The sequence below is a fragment of the Microcebus murinus genome, chromosome 24, assembly GCF_040939455.1.
Source record: "Microcebus murinus isolate Inina chromosome 24, M.murinus_Inina_mat1.0, whole genome shotgun sequence".
In the NCBI taxonomy this organism is placed as follows: Eukaryota; Metazoa; Chordata; class Mammalia; order Primates; family Cheirogaleidae; genus Microcebus; species Microcebus murinus.
In genome coordinates this window covers 30990446-31011898 of record NC_134127.1, presented here as the reverse complement: position 1 = coordinate 31011898, position 21453 = coordinate 30990446, and the positions used below count along the sequence as shown (strand labels likewise).

At 47.7% G+C, this 21453-nt stretch overlaps 1 long non-coding RNA gene and 2 other non-coding genes across 3 annotated transcripts; all 3 read right to left on the bottom strand.

The window, feature by feature from the left end:
• Positions 1-7040: 7040 nt before the first annotated feature.
• Positions 7041-7159, bottom strand: LOC142864303 (5S ribosomal RNA). Its single transcript, XR_012914828.1, has one exon. It is a non-coding gene; the product is annotated as a 5S ribosomal RNA (ribosomal RNA).
• Positions 7160-9220: 2061 nt separating this feature from the next.
• LOC142864207 (5S ribosomal RNA) lies at positions 9221-9339 on the bottom strand. Its single transcript, XR_012914792.1, has one exon. It is a non-coding gene; the product is annotated as a 5S ribosomal RNA (ribosomal RNA).
• Positions 9340-15103: 5764 nt separating this feature from the next.
• On the bottom strand, positions 15104-21047 carry LOC142864135 (uncharacterized). Its single transcript, XR_012914714.1, has 2 exons — positions 20999-21047; positions 15104-15687 (listed from the first exon to the last, which is right to left on the bottom strand). It is a non-coding gene; the product is annotated as an uncharacterized LOC142864135 (long non-coding RNA).
• Positions 21048-21453: the final 406 nt, after the last annotated feature.

Below are 21453 nucleotides of genomic sequence, written 5' to 3'. Positions count from 1 at the left end.
GTCACTTGCCCAAGGCCATTTGGCTAGTAAAAGACAGAACAAAAAACCACAATCCCAGCAATCTGTCTTCAAAACCTGTCTTTTTAACTTCTCATTTATAATGCTCCCATATAAGCCTCTACAAGCTTCATAGAAATTTCTACAACACTGGCTGGAAATACACATTTCTCCCCAGAAATCATCCCCATGGTAGAATGTCTTTGATCTTAAAAATCTCAAGATCTGGGAATCATTCCCATTAGGGAATCCTCCTTCTCTCCGTAGAGAAATCCCTCTGGGATACTCATTAATCACAGGGTTAAAGGGAAACCCTTGAGCTTTTTGAACCAAGAGACCACAAAATAACAAATTTATTAGGTTCTCCCTCATCTCACAAACCTTAAACTACAAAAGCATTAGGATGAATGGCAACCTTCCAACAGAGTGTGTGTGGGCATCATTTTTTATGATTAAAAACAAGTAACATTTATTTTGAAAAAAAAAACAATGACTGACATTGATACTTTGTTGTTTTCTCACTATTCGTAAGGCATAAATTGTCACTCGGGGTAATTCAATAAGAATTAATTACCAGGTTGCTGTATAAGCTGAGATATTTCCAAGCTTCAGCCCAAAGAGCACACAGATACGCTCAATTTTTAAAAGAAGGGGGCTAGAAACGGGCACCATTATTTTGGAGGCCAATTTGGCAAGAGCTCTTAAAATTTTAAATGTGACTATCCTCTGATCTAGCAATTGCAACTACTCCACAGAAACATAAAATTGGGTAAATGCACACAGGCATGTTGTAGCGTAAGAAAAGCTAGTGTCCTATAGTATATAATCGGGAACAATGGAAAATCACCAAAGTGGCCATGAATGGAGAAATTTTTGACTCAGTGAGAATCCACACAATGGATTCTAAAAGCTAAGAAATGTATTAGACCTTTTAGCCCTTTATAGATTGACATGGAAGGATATCTCCAAAGTATTTCTAAGTATGAAAAAAGTAAGCTGTAAAAGACAGTATGTAGAATGCACATTTTCTGTAATTTTTTTTTTTTTTTGAGTGGTGGGACAGAGTCTCACTCTGTTGCCTGGGCTAGAGTGCCGTGGTGTCAGCCTCGCTCACAGCAACCTCAAACTCCTGAGCTCAAGCCATCCTCCTGCCTCAGCCTCCCGAGTAGCTGGGACTACAGGCATGTGCCACCATGCCCGGCTAATGTTTTCTATATATTTTTAGCTGGCCAATTAATTTCTTTCTATTTTTAGTAGAGATGGTGTCTCGCTCTTGCTCAGGCTGGTTTCGAACTCCTGACCTTGAGCGATCCTCCCGCCTCGGCCTCCCAGAGTGCTAGGATGACAGGCGTGAGCCACCGCGCCCGGCCTGGAAAGTAATATTAAGAAATAATTTGATTGAATCTAAGGAAACACATGGCTCCAGCTTAGGGGTCAGCAACTGCTTTGCTATAGAGCCAGGTAGCAAATGCTTCAGTTTTGTGGGACATAAGTCCTGTCTCCACCACTCAGCCATTGCCAGAGCAGCCTCAGATGCCACCACATGAATGAGCATGGCTGCGTTCCCATGCAACTTTATGGACTTTGAAACTGAGATTTTGTGCAGTTTTCACATGCCACAAAATGTGACTCTTCTTCTGATTTTGCTTCAACCATTTAAAAATGTGAAAACCATTTTTAGCCAGCATGCTATACAAAACAGGTAGCAAGCTAATTTTGGGCCCACCAGCTGGTTTGCCGACTCCCAGTCTAGAAGGTACAGCTAAGAAGCATTTTCCTCTCTGTGATATGTATGTTTTATATGCGGATGTGTGCGAGAGAGAGATTTTGTATCTTCTATAATAGCTGTGTCTATTTTTTAAAAAAAAAACAGAGAGATTAATATTGATATATTTGGATAAACTGATATATTTCCTCTAGAGCAGGCGTCCTCAAACTATGGCCCGTGGGCTGCCAAGAACATTTATCCGGCCCGCCCAGTGTCTTTGCCGCCGCTGCCTGTCCTGCTTAGCAGCCGACTCGTCCCGGGCCCACAGTGCGCAATCTCCAACAGTCTGAGGGACAGTAACCTGGTCCCCCGTTTACAAAGTTTGAGGACCCCTGGTCTAGAGGAAAACCCTATGAGATATTGTATCTTCTATCAAGTATATTATTAAATGCCATGATCAGGGACCTTCTTAGCTGGCTAAGCGTCTTTCTCCCTGCCTTAAATATTCTAGGCATAAATCTTTCCCTCTCTTTCTTTTTCTCTTTCTCTTGTTTTCCCTTTTCTTGGCAAGTCAGTTGATTTAGACAGAGTGTTTTCCAGCCCAAGCAAAATAATCGGTGGGAACCCACTTCTTTGGCCAAATTACAACCCGCTGAAGGAAGCCGGGCCAGGGTCACCCTGAATTACTGCCTCAGTTGTGCATCAACACAATCGCCAGGGCAACTGAGGAAAGATGCTTTTCAGGGAGCAGCCTTGGCTGCCCCAGCCAGTCCTGCCTCTGCAGCGAGCGACTGCACCATGACCAAAAGTGTCCCGTCGTCTGGAGACCAACCGCTCTGCATAATCACAGCAAACTCACAACGCTCCCCCCTGCTCTGGGCTTCCCTTGTCAGCTGCCCATGAAACTGGGACTCCAGGAAGCTGGATTGGAGAGCCCGCCTTTTAATGCTCCAGTCCGATCTGCATTTATCTGCAAAGCCGAAACGTTAAAGGGATTATAAGGGGGCTTAGAAGCCACGGGAGGTTCATTGATCCAGTCTTCCGAGCCTCTTCTGCTCGTGCCCTGTAAGAGATCGCTTTGATCCACACCCTGGTTCTTTGGCTGCCTTTGATTTGACCAGAGCTCACATCCAGGTTGGAGGGGATGTGTCCTCCAGCCCCGATTCCAGAAGATTCTCAGACTCTTTTACTCTAAACCGAGAGAAGCTGCTTGCATATTGCCCTAGAGCAGGCATCATCAAACGGCCCGAGGGCCACATGCAGGCCACTTAGCACATTTATGCAGCCACCAGGTGTTTTTGCTGCCACTGCCTGTCCTGCTTAGCAGCCGACTGGTCCCAGGCCCATAGTGCACACTCTCCAATGGCCCGAGGGACAGTGAACTGGCCCCCTGTTTACAAAGCTTGAGGACCCCTGCCCTAGATAGTGGTATAGACCAGGGGTCAGCAAACATTTTTTGCAACGAGCCAGATACTTCATGTTTTAGGGTTTCCAAGCCATACAATCTCAGCTCCAGCTACCAGCTGCACCATTGCAGCACAAAACAGCCCATAAATAAGATGTAAACAAACAGGTGTGACATGTTCGGATAATACCTCATTTATGGGCACCAAAATCTGCATGTTGTATAATTTTCATGCATCATGAAATATTATTCTTCTTTCGATTTTTCCCCCAACCACTTAAAAATGCACCTTGTGAACCACACAAAACAGGTGAAGGGTCAAGTTTGACCAGCTGGCCCAGTTTACTGACCATGACCTAGACCCTCACTATTCAACATATGGTCCATAGACCAGTCCTCAAGCTTGTTAGAAATGCAAAATCTTTTGAGAGGCCGAGGGGGGAGGATTGCTTGAGGCCGAGAATTTGATGCCAGCCTGGGCAACATAGTGAGATCCCATCTCTAGAAAAAACGTAAAAGAATTAGCCGGGTTTTGTGGCATCTTCCGGTACTTGGGAGGCTGAAATGGGAGGATGGATTGAGTCTGGGAGTTTGAGGTTATAGTGAGCCAGGATCATGCCACTGCACTCTAGTCTGTCTCTATAAAAAAGGAAGGAAGGAAGGAAGGAAGGGAGGGAGAGAGGGAGGTAGGGAGGGAGGGAGGGAGGAAAAAAAAACAGAGAGAGAGAGAGAAGGAAAAGAAAAGACGGACGGACGGAAGGAAGGAAGGAAGGAAGGAAGGAAGGAAGGAAGGAAGGAAAAAAGAAAGAAGAAAGAAAGAAAGAAAGAAAGAAAGAAAGAAAGAAAGAAAGAAAGAAAGAAAGAAAGAAAGAAAGAAAGAAAGAAAGAAAGACAAAATCTCAGGCCCCACCTCAAACATACAAAATTGGAATCTGAATTTGAACAAGATCTCCTGGTAATTCACATGCAAGTGATGTTTGAAGTCCTGGGCCAGAACACAGACTTTTGAAGTCAGAATACCATTGACTAGTTGGCTGTGCAACCTCAGGCAGATAGTTGACCCTCTCTGAGACTCAGTTTCCTTACCTATTAAAATGGGTGTCAATAACTGCACCCCTCGCCCAGGGCTGTAACAAATGATAAGGTACAAAGGATGTCAAACATTTGCCTGGCATCCTCCATGCTTTTAGAACAGTAACTACCGGAGAAGCTTAACTATTTTTAGAAACCTTTTTTGGAGAGATGAAGATGGCTCGTTCAGGATCTACAAACTCCAATCATTTCCGGTACCTGGCAGGTAGCCTAAATATTTGGAGAGGTCCCTGAATGTTGGAGACAAGAGAGAAACCAAGGTCACGCCCCTCTAAACAGAGACTACTCATGTCCTGCCAGTTACTGTCATGTAAGAAAAGTGGCCCCGAAGTGACCCCATCTTCAGATTTTTCAAGAGAAGCTGGAAACCTGGATTGTATTGCTAGAGAAAAGCCTCCTTTTTTAATAAGCTGCGCAGATCAACCCACACCTGGATTTGACTCAAGGCTTTGCGACCACTGCCTTAGAATAAGTAGTAAGAGACAGTGAATCACAAGAAAATGAGCTAAATTTGATTTTGCAGCCAAATTCCAGCAGTTCTCCCTACCCGGGCGGTCTAAGATAATTTATTTAACAACCCTCAGCACCAGAAAAAACAATCACATCTACCTTGTAACACCTGGTGAGAATTAAATAAATATGGCTCTAAACCAGGCGGCCTCAAACTACGGCCCGAGGGCCACACATGGGTGTTTTTGCCCGTTTGTTTTTTTACTTCGAAATAAGACATGTGCAGTGTGCATAGGAATTTGTTCATAGTTTGTTTTTTTTTAACTATAGTCCGGCCCTCCAACGGTCTGAGGGACAGTGGACTGGCCCCCTGTTTAAAAAGTTTGAGGACGCCTGGTCTAAACAACGGAAGCGTGGCACCCGACCAGAGTGAGCACTGGCTATTGCCGCTGTTGTTTTGGGATGACTGTTGTTGTGCAGCAGTTCCTGGGCACGTAGAAAGCAAATTGTCACCGCACACGTGGCCATTTTTGTCTCCCCTGAACAAACTGGTTGCAAAGAGGCAAGGCCAATTAACCTCGCTCTGAAAGCTACCTTGTCTCGGAGCACACTAAGTGCTCAGTTACCCATGAGGTTGTTCCGGCCATGGTCCACGAAGATGCCTTAATCCTCCTCTTAATGAAAATTCCCTCCACAGCCCCAGCCCTGTGGGATTCCTGGAGGCCACCGTGAGAGGATGCTTCTCCCAGGCTCAGCCACCTGTTGGGAGCCGGGACCACAGCCGCTCCACCCCTGCCCCACGTGGGGTGGAGGCGGGACCTTGTGCTGGCAATTGTGAGCTCCCTCTTCTCCAAGACACATGCATGCCTGTTCGTTGTCACTTGTTCTAGAAACCCTGAACCCTCCCGCCCACCCCCCAGATTTTCCACCTAACCCTTTGCACTCAGATGTCGAGTGTGACTCGACACGGTTAGCATGGGGGCAGCTCGTACGTTGGGCCACATAGTTCTCAAACCCAAGGTCATGATCAACTATACAAAGCGTATGGGGGGTGTTGAGATAGCTGATCACTGCAATGTTTTATGAGGAAGACTCTGAAATGGTGGTGTACGTTGTTTTTCTGGGGGCTTGAGGCCAGTGTTGTAAATTCCTATATATCGTACAAAGAACGCCAAAAAAAGAAAAAATGAAAAACCGATAACGCGTGTGAAATGTATTAGGAAACTAGTACATGATCTTGTAGGAGAATTCAGAGATGGTCCGCTAACTCCCAGCGGTGGATTATTGTCCACTAAGTTAGAGCAACGTGTAGATGGAAAGCTCCATACAATCTCACTTCACCCTAACAAAAAAAACCACAAAGCTTGTGACATTTGTTCTAACAGAAAAATCAAAGGAGGAAGAAGAGAGACGATCTATATTTGCAAAACATGTGCATGTAAACCAGGTCTTCGTGTGGGTGAATGCTTCAACAAACATCCCATCATGAAAAATTTATAGAGATTAAAATGACTCTTTGAATGTATCAATAATTTGAAATATTAAAAAAAATCCCAAATAAATAAGTTCGTATGAAAAGAAACTCCAGTTTTTTACTCTACTGCCGTGCTTTGTAAAAAACTGGGGTGTTTAAAAAAATTAAATCCCGAGTACAATAAAGGAATCAAGAAGAAGGCAAGGGGGTGCAAAGGGCTAAAGGTGTGGGTGACAACCAAACTGGGGGGCGCGGATGGTGAAATCCCCATGAAATCTACAAGACTTCGAGGGAGCTTGGGGATCTCTCCTCCCATCTAGGAAGCCCCAGAGTGGGGAAACGCGATTGAACTCGGGGCCTCTCGATCTTTCAAGGGTACACGACTCAGCTGGGGATCTCCTTAAAGATCAGGTTCTGATCCAGTCGCTCCAGGGTCAGGGCTTGGAGACTTTGCATTTCTAACCCGCGCCCAGGACATGGTGACACTGCAGCATCCTGCAACAGATTCGGGTCTGCACGATCCTCCAAGAAGGCTCCATCCAGGTCTCTACTCCGTTGTCACCTCCTCAGAGAGCCCTTCCCCTGGCCACCACCTCTGGAACCCCGGATGTTGTTACCGGAAGGAGGGCAGGAATCCTGTCTGTTGGGTTCTTTGCAGAATCCCTAGCCCGCACTTCCTCCAGCGTGTCCGTTCCCACAGACCAGACCTTTGGTCTGAGACCTGACAGTCCAGATGCCACGCGTGCTGCCGCGTGGCGGCGGTGTCGCAGCTTGGGACAAGAAGGAGGCCCCACGGTGCGGGCTGGGGTGGCAGGCACCGTGGCGGGCGCTAAGGGTGGGGGTGACTCACCGGCCCGCCGCCCCGCCGCGCTCCCAGAAAGGGGACAGAACAAGAGGCAGAAAAAAAAAAAAAAAGCCAAGGGCACCCGGTATTCCCGGGCGGTCTCCCATCCAAGTACTAACCAGGCCCGACCCTGCTTAGCTTCCGAGACCAGATGAGATCGGGCGCGTTCAGGGTGGTGTGGCCCTAGACGGCGGAGGGCGCCCCTGCCCCGCTCAAGAAGCTGAGCCTCTCTGCGCTTCCCCGCGCCTCCTCCCGCCCCAGGCCCCGCACCAGCGATGACCCGCGCCGGGCTGGGCCCTGCCTGTTGAGTTCTTTGGCCGGCGGGGGTCCCGCGGGCTCCCCAGGATGGTGGTGCCATGTGGGGCGGGGTGGGGGCCTGTCCACACACACACACACACACACAAGATGCGCCTCCATGGCTGGACCCCCCAAGGTGGAGACCTTCCAACCCCCCTCCTCTCCTGACCTCGCCTCCTTCACCTACCCTTCCAGCTGCGCCCCCCCCCCCCCCCCCCCCCCCCCCCCCCGCCCTGAGTGTGGGCTGCCGCCTATCCGCCAGGGCCAGGGCTGGGGCACAGCCCATGGGGGAGGGGAGCGAGTGTAGGGACATCTTTCAGGACGTGTGCCATGGGTGGGGTGAGGTGGGGTGGTATCGGGGGCACCGAAGAAAGCAGTCCCCTCCGTCTCCTACCTCTGGAAAACCACCAAGCCCTTGGAGAACTGCCGGCACCGCTACTGTGGGGACCAGGACCCTACTCTGTGTCCTCCTGTGGCCCAGTCCAAGGGGCCTGGGCCTGGCCGGGGGTGGATTGGACCCCAACCACCCTGGGGTGTGGACTTGCTAAAAATGGGCGATTAGATATTGGATTCGAGGTTCATTTAGGTCATTTCACTAATGAATGCATGTAAAGACTTTCCTAATCCATTTGTGAGGGTGGCAACTGAGAGAGAATTTTAAAGCTGGCAGAATAGGCGAGGAAAGGCAGAGGAAATTCCCAAACCCAGTAAAGAAGACTTTCCCGAAACGGAAGGAAGAAAGTAGCAAACAAACAAACCGGCGCACCGCCCGGTTCAGAGTCTGCTCGCTAGAGAAACTACACTGACGAGGTTCACCCGTGGGTCCCAAGCGGCTATCAGAAGAGCGAGGCCTGCAGTCTATGCAAAAGACACCTTCGATCGGGTGTCTGTGGCAGCACAATTCACAATTGCAAAGTTGTGGAAGCGACCCGGGTGCCCATCGATCCATGAGTGGATTAATAAAATGTGGCACGTGGACACCACGGAGTGCTATTCAGCTATGATGGACAGCAGTGACAGGGCACCTCTCATGTTCTCCTGGCCAGAGCTGGAACCCATCCCAGTAAGCCAAGTTAGTATCCCAAGAATGGACACACGAGCACCACGTGGGCTCGCTCACCAGAAAATTGGCACGAACTGGTGGACACCTAAGTGGACACAGAGGAATCACCTTCATCGGGTGGGTGTCAGGCGGGTGGGGGGAGCGGATTGGCATACACCTCCATTAGGAATGGGGTGGGTGCGCACCTACTGGGGGATGGGCGCACTTGAAGCTCTGACCCGAGGGGGGAGGCTGGGAGAGGGCAACGTACCTGACCTTAACATTGGTACCCCCACAATACGCTGAAACAACATGAGAGGTAAATGAATAAGAACACAGGGGGGAGGGGGGCACGGGCAACACATGTCACCTTAATACTAGTACTCCCATCATCTGCTTGAAAAGAGAGAGAAAAGAAAATGCAATAATAGAGGTAAGAGACACTTTTTAAAAATAATGAATCCGAAGAGAAAAGTAAAAGGAGGCCTGTGGAGCAGGTCTGGGTGTGACTCCGGATCCCCCAACATCAGGTGCCACCACCAAAGATTCCTGCGTGGAGCCCGTAGAACCCCAAAAGCAACGGGACGAGTTCTGGTCACATACTCCCTCAAAATGACATCCTGGCCTTCTTCTGGAACTCCCTCCCCTCTCAGACTCTCAAGGTTTCCTCCAGCGTGTCGGTTCCCACAGAGCAGACCTTTGGTCTGAGACCTGACAGTCCAGATGCCACGCGTGCTGCCCCGTGGCGGCGGTGTCGCGGCTTGGGACAAGAGGAGGCCCCACGGTGCGGGCTGGGGCGCCAGGCACCACGGCGGGCGCTGAGGGTGGGGGTAACCCCCACCCCGGGCCGCCGCCGCGCTCCCAGAAAGCGGACAGAACAAGAGGCACAAAAAAAAAAAAAAAAAAGAAGAAGCCTATGGCACCCGGTATTCCCAGGCGGTCTCCCATCCAAGTACTAACGAGGCCCGACCCTGCTTAGCTTCCGAGACCAGACGAGATCGGGCGCGTTCAGGGTGGTGTGGCCCTAGACGGCGGAGGGCGCCCCTGCCCCGCTCGAGAAGCCGAGCCTCTCTTCGCTTCCCCGCAGCCTCCTCCCGCCCCAGCACCGCGCCGGGCCGGGCCTGTTGAGTTCACCGGCGGTCGGGTCCGGCGGGCTCCGAGGGTCGGGGGTGATGGGCGGGGCGGGACGGGGCGGGGTGGGGGGCTGTCTCTCTCTACACACACACACACTCACCAAGATGAACCACCCCGGCTGGACCCGCCAAGGTGGAGACCTTCCAGCCCCCCTCCTCTCCTCACCAGGCCTCCTTCACCTACCCGCTGCCCACCCCCAGCACGTCGCCGCCGCTGACTGCGCACGCGCGGGGCGCTCGCCCTTTGACCCCAGCCAGGGGCCATCCTCCCCCAAAACCGCTTTCAGCTGCGCCCCCTGCCCTGTGGGTGGGCGGCCGACTATTCCCCCGGGCCAGGGCTGGGGCACAGCGCAAGGGGGAGGGGAGCGAGTGTATGGGGCGTCTTTCTCTGGGGATGTGTTCCATGGGTGGGGTGTGGTGGGGTGGCGTGGTTTGTGGGGCGCTGAAGAAATCACTCCCCTCCATCTCCTACCTCTGGAAAATGCCCAAGCCCATGGAGAACTGCCGGCACCGCTACCGTGGGGGCCGGGACCCTGCTCTGTGTCCTCCTGTGGCCCAGTCCAAGGGGCCTGGGCCTGGCCGGGCTGCATTGGACCCCAACCACCCTGGCGTGTGGACTCGCTAAACATCGGCGATTAGATATTGGATTCGAGCTTCATTGAGGTCATTTCACTAATGAGTGCACCGGAAAGAGTTTCCTAATCCATCTGTGAGGGTGGCAACTGAAAGAGAATTTGAAAGCTGACAGAATAGGCGAGGAAAGGCATAGGAGATTTCCACACCCAGTAAGGAAGACTTTCCCGAAATGGAAGAAAGAAACGAGCAAACAGAGACACCGGTAGCCCGCCCGGATCAGAGTCTGCCCCTTAGAGAAAGTACCCTGACCAGGTTCACCCGTGGGTGGGTGGCGAGCCAGTGGCATTCAGAAGAGCAAGGATCGCAGTCTGTGCAGAAGACACCTGCACTCGGGTGTGTGTGGCGGCACGATTCCCAAGCAGCTCCAGATGTTAAACCAAGGAGAAGCCAGGGAATTCCCAACGCCCCAGGTGTCCTCAGCCCACGACTGGCTGCTGTGGGAATGCGAAGCCCGGCTCCTTGTCTCAGAGCGGGACAACCAGGAGGTGTGGTGTACACCCCGGGGTTCCCAGGAGGATCAGGCTGAAGCTGGTACTTGGCCTGAAAGTGTCCGCTCGCATGGCCACCCCCTTCCCCTTCCTGCTCCTCTACTCTTGGTGCCCCTCCATCCAGGGGCCAGACCTTAAACAGTCACCCGCAAGAGAATCCTGGTCCCAAAGGAGCCTTCTGGGGGACCCGTGCTGAGAGAGGTTGTGGGCATGGCCCGCTGGGGCTCTGCCCGACCCAGGGCTGAGAGATGCAACCTCCCAGCTCTGGGTCCCTGCAGGAAGCGTTGGCAAGCACAGGGCCAGTCCTCCAAAGGCCCAGGTGCAGGGAGCCCAGGCCAAGCAGCCTGTGGAAGAAGCCACATGCCGTGCCACCCCGGGAACAGGACTGCAGGCCCGGCCCTTCACACCTCCTCCTCCTCCTCCTCCTCCTCCTGCTCCTCCATCCCCCAGCCTCCCACCCCCCGACATGGCGCAGGGCTCAGGGACACCTCAGACTCTTGCTACCCAAAGTGCAAAGAGCATCAGTTGCTCCTCCAAACCCCCCGCCCAGCAGACCACGTTGTCCAGCCAGACCCGGGCCTCCCTGGGGTGCCCAGCACAAAAATGCAGACACCCACCGGACCCACAATCTTAGTTTCAGATATTTTTGCCACTCTAAGGACCCGCAGGCCAGCTGGGCCTTCGTGCAGGACAGAGAGCCCCGGAATCCGACGTGGAGAGCTGCGTGTATGTCCCTATCAGGAGGCGGTCCCCACCTCCATGGCTCTCTGCAGGGCCTCAGGGAAGACACCAGACTGGGCCCCTGGGGCACAGCGGGGGCACATCCCCTGCAGGCGACTTAGGGAGGGCTGCTGGAGACTGCTGAGGCCACCCTGCTGCTGGGTTTCTGGAGGTCTTCCTGGAAGCAGCGTCCACACCAAGCCCTTGGAAGGCCCAGGCGACGGAGGAGCCAGCCGGTCAGGCAGGGGCCGAGGACGGTGAGAGGCTGGGCGGGAAGGAGTCGGTCAGGCGGGGGCCCAGGACAGTGACGGGCCTGGCGGGGGAGGAGGGCGTCAGGCAGGGGCAGAGGAGACGGGCTGGTTAAGGGGTAGGGTGACAGTTAGGGCACAATTCACAATCGCAAAGATGTGGAAGCGACCCGAGTGCCCATCCATCCAGGAGTGCATTAATAAAATGTGGCGCGTGGACACCACGGAGTGCCATTCGGCTGTGAGGAGCAGCGGTGAGAGGGCACCTCTCGTGTTCTCCTGGCCAGAGCTGGAACCCGTTCCAGTAAGCCAGGTATCCCATGAACGGACACACGAGCACCTCGTGAGCGCGCTCACCAGCAAATTGGTACAAACGGATGGACACCTAAGTGGACAGAGAGAAATCACCTTCATCGGGTGGGTGTCGGGCGGGTGGGGGGAGGGGATGGGCATACACATCCATTAGAAATGGGGTGGGTGCGCACCGACTAGGGGATGGGCCCACTTGAAGCTCTGACCTGACCCGAGGGGGGGGGCGGGGAGAGGGCGATGCACCTGTGGACGGAAAAAATCCAAGCCCTGAAATATTTGAAAGAAGTTTATTTTGAGCCAAATTTGAGGACCATGTCCTGGAGCCACTCTCAAGAAGCCTTGAGCAAGTGGGCTCGCTGTAGCTGGGTTACAGTTTAGTTTTATATATTTTTAGAGAGACAAAGGTTATAGGCAAGGTCACAAATCAATACATGAGAGGCATACATTGGTTTGGCCCGAAAAGGTGGGACATCTCGAAGCCGGGGCTTACAGGTTATAGGTGGGTTTAAAGATTCTTTGGCTGGCAATTGGCTGAGAGGGTTATACTTTATCTAGAAGACCAGAAAGGATATGCTTACTTTAAGATAAGGTTGTGGGCACTCTGGGAGGTCCAGACAGGAGGGCATTTTAAATTTACAATAGGCGCCTGCTAGGATGTTTTAAGATGCTTTAAATTTAAGAATAGGCACCTGCTATGATGCTCAGTTAAGATATTTTAGATTTATGATAGGCATCTTCCAGGATGCTTGAGTTAAGACAGGGGCTTCTTATCTTTTAGGTGATGTTAATGCCATACCAGAATCAGGTCAAAAAGTAAACCACTGCTTCCTTTGGTTAACAAAAGCTGCCTTGTGGGAATTTACTGTTTGTCAGCCTAACCCTGATGGCCTCCTTACCATTTGCCAGCCTAACACAGCTGGCCTCCTTAGGAAGGAGTTTTTAGCAAAAAATTAGAGTTTAGTCCTCAGTTCCCCCTGTTGGCCAAAGATCATTCCATGGAATGCATGTGTAGGCCAACAACCAGCATGAGGTCCCACGGCGCTAGGAAGGCTCATTTTTAGGGTTGTCTATCTGGTCCCAGGGTGCTGTAGAATAGGCGGTGTTATATCTTAGGGGAGGGACTTGACTCTACTTGATTTAGTAGCCAATTGTTAAAAGGGGCCAGATAGAGTCAGGCCTGGGTCTTAGTCTAAAAACACGTCTTGGACCAGATCTATTTTGCAAGCTATCATGATCTGGGCCTTTGATTGATTTTTTTTTCCTTTTTCTGTATCTGGTATAGCATTTACAAGAAACATATAATAATAATATGGCAATGAGTGTCATAAAAGTACTAAACAGAAGGTGCCCAAGAAAGTCATAGGTAGAATGAGAAGGTAGCAAGCAGCCTAACCAGCCAAAAAATCCTCTGCATGCATCATCATATTTTTTAATCAGACTTATAATAAGTTTATCTTTTTTATCAACAGTCAATTGAACTTTATGGTAAATTTTATTTGAGGATTGTAAAACTGATACCAATTTGGAGTCTAATAAGTTTAATTTTTCCTCTGGCCAATTAGTCTCCATAGGTATAACATCCTGAGGAGGGTATAAATTGAATTTGAGAAACATTTGATCTTTAATATTTAAATTATTATAGGACTTGTTTACAGTTTGCAAATTTATTTTTCTCACCACCTTTGTGTTACACCATATACTAGTATTTAGGAGGGAAAAGGAGGCTTTGTTACAAAAGAAATCATATAATTCTATAATGTCATTTTGTTTTTTCTCCCAGCAAAAAGGGCCCTTTTTCATATACCAGATGTTATGTTCTATGGGGGTGGATACTAGGGGCCAAATCTGGGAGAAATCAGGGTTTTAAGTGTTTTGAGGGCATAGCCATTTTCCTTTTTTATTTTTACAATCTGAGAGGGAAATGGGATGCCAGGTGTTTTTATCAGCTAAAATAGCCCATCGACTTTTTATGGGAAGTATTTTGGTATTATTGACAATGGTTTTAATGCCAGCTAGTTGAACTACAGGATATTGTTGAGCCTCATTTAACTTTGGTGCCAGAATTTTTAAAATATAATGTTTAAGATTACATCTACCATCTAAAAATTTTTATAGATTTGGGGAACCATATATTTTCCATAGGTGCCTAGATTGAGCCTTAGCACTGAGTATTGTAGGCCATTGTTTTATAGCCACTTTAGATTCTATTTGTAATAACATGGACATGAGTCCTTGTTGGGTCAGAGCACATGCTCGCTCCCACCTCTGGGTTTGGGCGTATGTCTTTAGGGTTTGTCTGGTCTCTTCTATCTACTTTATTAGAGCTGCATTATCTTTTAGGGCAGCTTTCCATCCCTTTTCTTTTTTTTGGAACAGCATTTTTTTTATGTGGCCTATTTTTGAGAGGGAATCTTTTTTTAGGGAATGTCTCTCCTCATTAGCTGCGAATTTAGCTTGCCCCAATATACCTAACCCAGCTCCAATTTTTTCCGTGAGATCGCGTTTTAGTCTTTTGGATGGCCAATTTTGGTGTATCCACTAGGAATGCTGTTGCCATTGTATACTAATGGCCTCAGTGCAATTTGGATAAATGGAGTCAACCCAGAACCGCTGGGTATCCCAGACAATTGTCAGATGGGTGGAGGTTACTCCTAAGTATGCCTTTGTCTGAGTGTGCCATAAGGCTTCCCAGAGGCGCCCTTGTCTTAGGGTGGAATTTGTACTGTCAGGGACTTCTGTCCACCAACTGACTCCCATAAATAGTTTTTTATGGGCAGTGTCAGTGTGGTTGGTGCTGGACAAGGGCATCCAGCCACAAGCACAGGGCTGGTGGTTGTCTGGGCAGCTTATGCTGCGACAGTTTACACAGGAAGCTGCTAGGTTTCTCCCATCATACCCAGGCAGTTGTCTGAGTTTGTCATCACCCATGTCTATTGTGACGCAGTATTTTATCTGATTAGATCTCCTCAATAATCATCCTGAGGCATTATTCGGTAAATATTCCTGCAGGGCATTATACTTGGTTAAGGCTTTATAATAGAGGTAACCTGCAAAGGGGGCCCCTCTAGGGAGATTTACAGTGGAACTGTTTCATTCAGTGGCCTTCATTTCATCCTGATCTATGTCATACCAAATGATATGATTTTTACCGGCAGGGAAGGTAGTGAGATTTACAGGAAGCCAGGAAAAATCTTTAGGTTTAAAGAGAACAGGAGTGTGGGGTAGGCAGATAGGGGAAATTATGGGATGGAGGATAATCAGGTGAAATATTTTTTTAATCTTAACAAGGAAATTTATAACCATATCCATTTAGAAAGTTATACCAAGGGAGATTTTACAAATCCCAAACAACCTCTTGGGGGTCTTGGTTAAGGCATTTAGGGTTTGCAGCAATATACTCTATAGCAAGTAAAGTAAGAATGAGAGTTATTTTAGGGTTCATGAGGACTGGCCTGGTCCAATGTCTTGGGAAGACTGTCCGCTTCAGTTGTTGCTTTGGACGTCGCTTTGGAGGCCGATTGAGACTCAGATGTTTTCTGAAGTCGTAGGCGGGTGTCAGAGATTAATTTAGAAGTCCAGGTGTGGTCGGGAGCATGGTCAGGCACTCGTTTTAGATGTGAGACATGAATCCAAGAGGCGACCCCCTTTAATTTTGCAGCACAAGAGTTAGTTAAGAGTACCTGGTAAGGTCTTTTTTAGCGAGGTTGTAAGGAGTCTTTTAGTTGGTGCCTTTTCCAATAAACAAAGTCACCTGGCTGTAATCCATGATCCTTGGGGTCTTTGGCTCCCGTAAGCTCACTGTGGAAAGACTCTGTTATCATCTTTGCATTATTTGTTAGAGCTTTAAGTAGTCCCTGACAATAATGTAGTATTTCTCCTTTAAGTAAGGCTGGCTCATATAAGCCCTCGTCCAGCCTCATAGGTCTCCCTGTTATTATTTTATAAGGTGATAGACAGTGCTTCCCAAAGGGAGAGGATCTAAGGTTAAGCAAAACCAGTGGGAGGGCTTTTGGCCAGGGGAGGTTAAAGGCCTCAGTTAATTTAGCTAATTGAGTTTTTATTGTGCCATTTGTTTGTTTTACCAACCCAGACGACTGAGGATGATGGGCACAATGGAAATGTTGTATTATGGGCCAAATTTTGCAGATGGATTGGATAATTTGTCCAGTAAAGTGAGATCCACGATCACTGTGTAACTCAGAAGGGATTCCCCAAACTGGAATGATTTTTTCCAGCAGTATTTTGCCTACTGTTAAGGCAGTAGCCCTCCGACAAGGAAATGCTTCTACCCAATGGGAGAACATGCAAACCAGGACCAATACATATTTGTAATTCTGGGATGGTGGCATCTGGATAAAATCCAGTTGCCAAACTTTAAATGGTCCTGCAGGCAAAGGAAAGTGGCCTTGGGAGCCATGCAAAGGCTTGCCAGGGTTATGTTCTGGACATATAGTATAACGAAAATATACCTTTTGGGCTATTGTGGGGGATGGTTTTTAGAAATATTGTTTTTTTCATAATATCATTTTTTCAGGGGCCCAGTGAGTCATTTTATGAATGAATTGAAGGAGAGGAAATTGTGCACCTAAAGGAACTATAGGTTTTTTGTTGGGACCCAGCCACAACTCCCTATTTGGGTCAAATACACCTCCCTTTTGCTGCCAGATTTGTTTTTTTTTAGGGGTTGATGCCTGTTGGTACTGTAAAAGAATGTTAGTGAGAGTGTCGGTGGGTCGGAAGGGGCATTCTCGTACAGGACAGGTCATCTTTTCTAGGGCAGCATTCTTTGCTGCAGCATCAGCTAGATTGTTTCCCTTAGCTTTTTTAGTGTTATCTTTGGAATGCCCAGGAATTTTTATGATTGCCAGTTGTTTAGGCATTTGAATTGCTTTTAATAGCTCTGAGACTTGGTGCCCATTTCTTATAGGTTGTCCAGATGAGGTAAGAAATCCTCTCTGTTTCCATAGCATGCCAAAATCATGGGCTATTTTAAAGGCATAGCGGCTATCAGTGTATATATTAGCTACCTTCCCTTCAGCCAAAATATAAGCTCTAGTTAATTCTATTAATTTAGCCATTTGGGCTGATTTTACTCCTTTGAGTTGGGCGCTTTTTATTATGTCTACCATGGAAGTGACAGCATATCCCGCCTGATAATGTCCCTGATGGTCCTTTAAATAAGAACCATCTGTAAACCAAATTAACTCAGCATTCTCGATAGGAGTTTCCTGCAAATCTGCTCTAGGAGAGAGTAAGATATCAGTTAGTAGACTGCAGTCATGTTTTTCCTCTTGCTCACCTGGAAGAGGGAGAAGAGTTGCAGGGTTAAGAATATTGCAGCGCTTCAAAGTGATGTTAGGGGCAGGAAGCAAAAGCACTTCATAGGAGGCAAGGCGACTTACAGAACGGTGTGGAGTGTGGTGAGAGTTTAGGAGAGATTCCACAGAATGAGGGGCATAAATTATTAGTGGGGACCCCAGGACAAATTTCTCAATTTTTTTATATAAAATGGCTGCAGCTGATATGGCTCTCATATAAGGGGGGTGTCCATTTGCTACTGGGTCTAACTGTTGGCTGAAATAACCAACTGGCCTGTGACTGTTGCCATGCTTTTGAGTTAATACTCCAAGTGCATTTCCATCTACTTCATGTATAAAAAGGAAAAAAGGAAGGCTATAGTTTGGGTGTCCTAAAGCAGGTGCCTGGGTAATAGCCTGTTTTAAATCCTCTATATATTGCTTTTCACTTCCCCCCCAGCATATTGGGTCTGGTTGGTGATGCTTTAGTTTTTTGTATAAGGGCTGGGCCATTAATGAGTAGTTTGGAATCCAACTTCTGCAGTAGCCTGTTAGCCCTAAGAACCCTCTTAATTGTTTTTTTGTTTTGGGCAAAGGAAAGGCCATGATGGCAGAGATTCTTTCTGGGTTTATAAGAAGTCCCTTTGGGGAAATTGTGTGCCCTAAGTATTTAACTTGGGGGAGCCTAAATTGTAATTTATCTCTGGACACTTTGTGTCCCTTCAAGGCAAGCTGTTGCAGCAGGTATATAGTGTCTTCTCTGTATTCACTCAGGGAGGGTGAACACAACAGCAAATCATCCACATACTGAATCAGAGTAGATTCATTTTGGAATACAATATCATCTAAATCTGCCTTTAATATTTGAGAAAAATATGTAGGACTTTCAGAGTAACCCTGGGGCAAGACTGTCCATGTATACTGGCGATTTTCCCAAGTGAAGGCAAAAAGATATTGACTGTCCTGATCTACAGGTATGCTAAAGAAAGCACTGCATAAGTCAATGACAGAGAAGTGGCTGGCAGTGATAGGAATATTGGACACTAAGGTGTGGGGGTTAGGGATGACAGGATGCCTCGGAACCACTGTTTTATTTATGGCTCTTAGGTCCTGAACAAACCGCCAGCCTTTCCCATTTGGTTTTCTGACTGGGAGGATTGGTGTGTTACAAGGGCTGGTGCAGGGTATTATGAGTCCTTTATCTAAGTAGTCCTGAATGATTGGCTTGATTCCTAGTAAGGCTTCAGGCCTAAGGGGGTATTGTTTAATGTTTGGCAGGGGTTTAGACTCATCTATGGTGATCTCTATGGGAACTGCTGGCTTAATTTGTCCAATATCCATGGAAGAGTTTGCCCATAGAGAATCTGGTATTTTGGATAAGAAAGGCTCTACGTCCCCCTGTTCAAATCTCCATTAACCTCACCAAGCACGATACTGCATGTAGGGTTTTGTAAGTCTTCTGTGTCTCCCAAATTGAGAATCATCTCTCCCTTCTGTGAAAATGAGATGTGGGCATTATGGGTCTCTAAGAAATCCCGTCCCAGCAGGTGTATAGGAGCACTATCTATTAAAAGGAAAACATGCTGTCCTATAAGCTCTCCCAATTGAAATTGGAGGGGATCAGATTTAAAGGCAACAATTGGGGAGTTTGAAACCCCTACCATTTGAATTTTTACTTTGAGGGAGAGGGTTTTTAATTAAGGTAGGGTTGAGGACTGACAGCGTGGCACCAGTGTCCACAAGGGCTCTGGTGTCTTTTTTATTTATGGATATTTCTATTTCCCCTAGAGTGTTTGTTAGAAGTAAGGGGAAAATCCTCTCTATTCCCTCGGAGCCTCCCTATTCTGGTTTTAAAGTTTTTTTGGTGCCTCCCTCTAAGGCCTTTTGCTCCTTTTGTGCAAGCACTCATTTAAGTTTTTTACAATCTTTTTTAAGGTGTCCCTTTTTTTTGCAGTAATAATAAATCACTTTCTCGGTGGCCAGCTGCGATCTCTGCAGGGGACGGAACCCCTCCGACCTTTTGACTTGGTTACTAAGTTGCTTTAGCAACTCATAATCTTGGAGGCCGTTTTCTTTTGCTTCTTAACTATTGTTTGTGACAACTGGTCGGCTAGGATGACCAGGCTGCTAGTGGGCAGAGAAGCCCAGGCCACATTATTTTTTTTTTATCAGGGTCACTAATTTGTCATCTAAGCCTTGTACAAATCCAGAATTTAGTAAAGTGTCACTTTTACCATGCTCAAAATTTTTAGGAGATATCCCTGAATATTGTTTGAATGTTTTTTAAAACCTGTTATAAAAGTCAGGTATGGTTTTATTTGGGCGTATTTTACATTGTTGCACTTTTGCCCAATCTATAACTTTAGGGAAAATCTGTGGTAAGTTTTTATAGAGGCGGTCACAGAGCTCCCTTCCTTTTTTTTTTTTTTATTTGCATCTATTTTATCAAAATCTTTTAAAGGTTGTTTTTAACCTGCTACGCTGAACCATTTTTTAGCTTTGTTTTTGGGGACTAGTAACTCAATTAGCTGATACAGGTCAGAGAAACCTGGATCATAGGTCTTAAGTGTTAATTGGAATTCTCTGGCAAACCCGAGGGGGTCTTGAGTTGGATCAGGGAACCCAGACACCAGAGCCTTTAACTCTGTCTTGGTCCAGGGTGTATATAATGTATTAGGGGTCCCCTCTGCCAGTGGGTTTTATTTTAAAGGGAGCAACAACTATTTTATCTTCTTTTTTAGCTATTTTTGATCCTTTTACAGCTTGAGGCGAAGGAATAGGGGAAGGAAGGGGGAAAATGAAATCATCAGGATAAGGAAATTTAGAGAACAGAGGGTTAGGGGGAGCAGAAGGAGAGACAATTTTTGGAGCGTTCCTGATTTTAGAAGCGGCTTCTGCTAGTTTCTTTAATTCTGAGACAGTCTCAAGTATTTTTTTATTAACTTCCTGGAGGGAGGCAAGTTTATCATTCTCTCTTTTGGATGATTCCAAGTGCCAGCAATAGTATGATTTTTATTTATTTTTCTTAATTTGAGAACCTAGTTTTTTTAGTTTAGCGCGCAAGAAAACCAATTTGGGAATATTGAAAGTTCCCCATTTTGGAAACCTCAGACCTAGGTCATCTTTAGTAAGATCTTTCCATTTATATAAATACTTGCAAGTAGAGGCGCCATAATTATTAAACATAAAACCAGCTGGGGTGCCTGAAGGAGGTCTTCTTTTTGCCTTTTCTCATTTTTACATAATTTGTTTCCCATTTTTTTTTTTTTTTAAGAAGGAACCGAACTGTGGTCTAGGGTTTGGTGTAGTGGATCAGAGTGTGCTGCTTGTGGGTGGGGCTCCTCAGTGTTTCACCACTGAGTCGGTCCCACCCTCTTATGTGTCCCAGTTTCTCTCTTTGGGGGTCTAGTACCTCTGAGAGGGCTCAAAACGCCGAGTGATCAGCTCTTATGCGCGTTTTCTGGATGAGCCTTTTTTTAAATTAATTTGTTGGGGGTTCCCTGTGGAGCTACTCGTGCCTCAGGGAATCGCCCCAGGCAACTCCCAATCAGGGCTCTGGTCACCCAGGGGTACCTTAGGTCTGGGAGGAGTAAGCTGCCCCTTATCTTTGGAGCTGAGAAACTCAGTCTCTCATTTATCTACGAATAGGACAGTTGGGTTCCTTACGCAAATATGCAGACAAGCCAATCGAAATTGGTCTTTGAGAGGAAAAAGGCAGCAGAGAAAGCCCGTAAGAGTGCACTTTTACATCAAATTAGGATCCCAAACAACAATTTTTAGGAAGAGAACAGACAGCTCAGAATAAACCGGGACCTTTGACCAAGAGTGGGAGGTCCGGATCTCAGGAGGACTTACCGGTTCCCGCCAGAGGAGTGGCTAGAAGTCAGAAGGGCTTCAATGGGCCCATGCTGATACCTTAGCTCCGGGTTCGGGCGACTCCTTCGGGGGGTCCCGAGTCTTCTCTGGGATCCTGCCGACTACGCCAAAATTGTGGACGGAAAAAATCCAAGCCCTGAAATATTTGAAAGAACTTTATTCTGAGCCAAATTTGAGGACCATGACCCGGAGCCACTCTCAAGAAGCCTTGAGCAAGTGGGCTCGCTGTAGCTGGGTTACAGTTTAGTTTTATATATTTTTAGAGAGACAAAGGTTATAGGCAACGTCACAAATCAATACATGAGAGGCATACATTGGTTTGGCCCAAAAAGGTGGGACATCTCAAAGCGGGGAATTACAGGTTATAGGTGGGTTTAAAGATTCTTTGGCTGGCAATTGGCTGAGAGGGTTATACTTTATCTAGAAGACCAGAA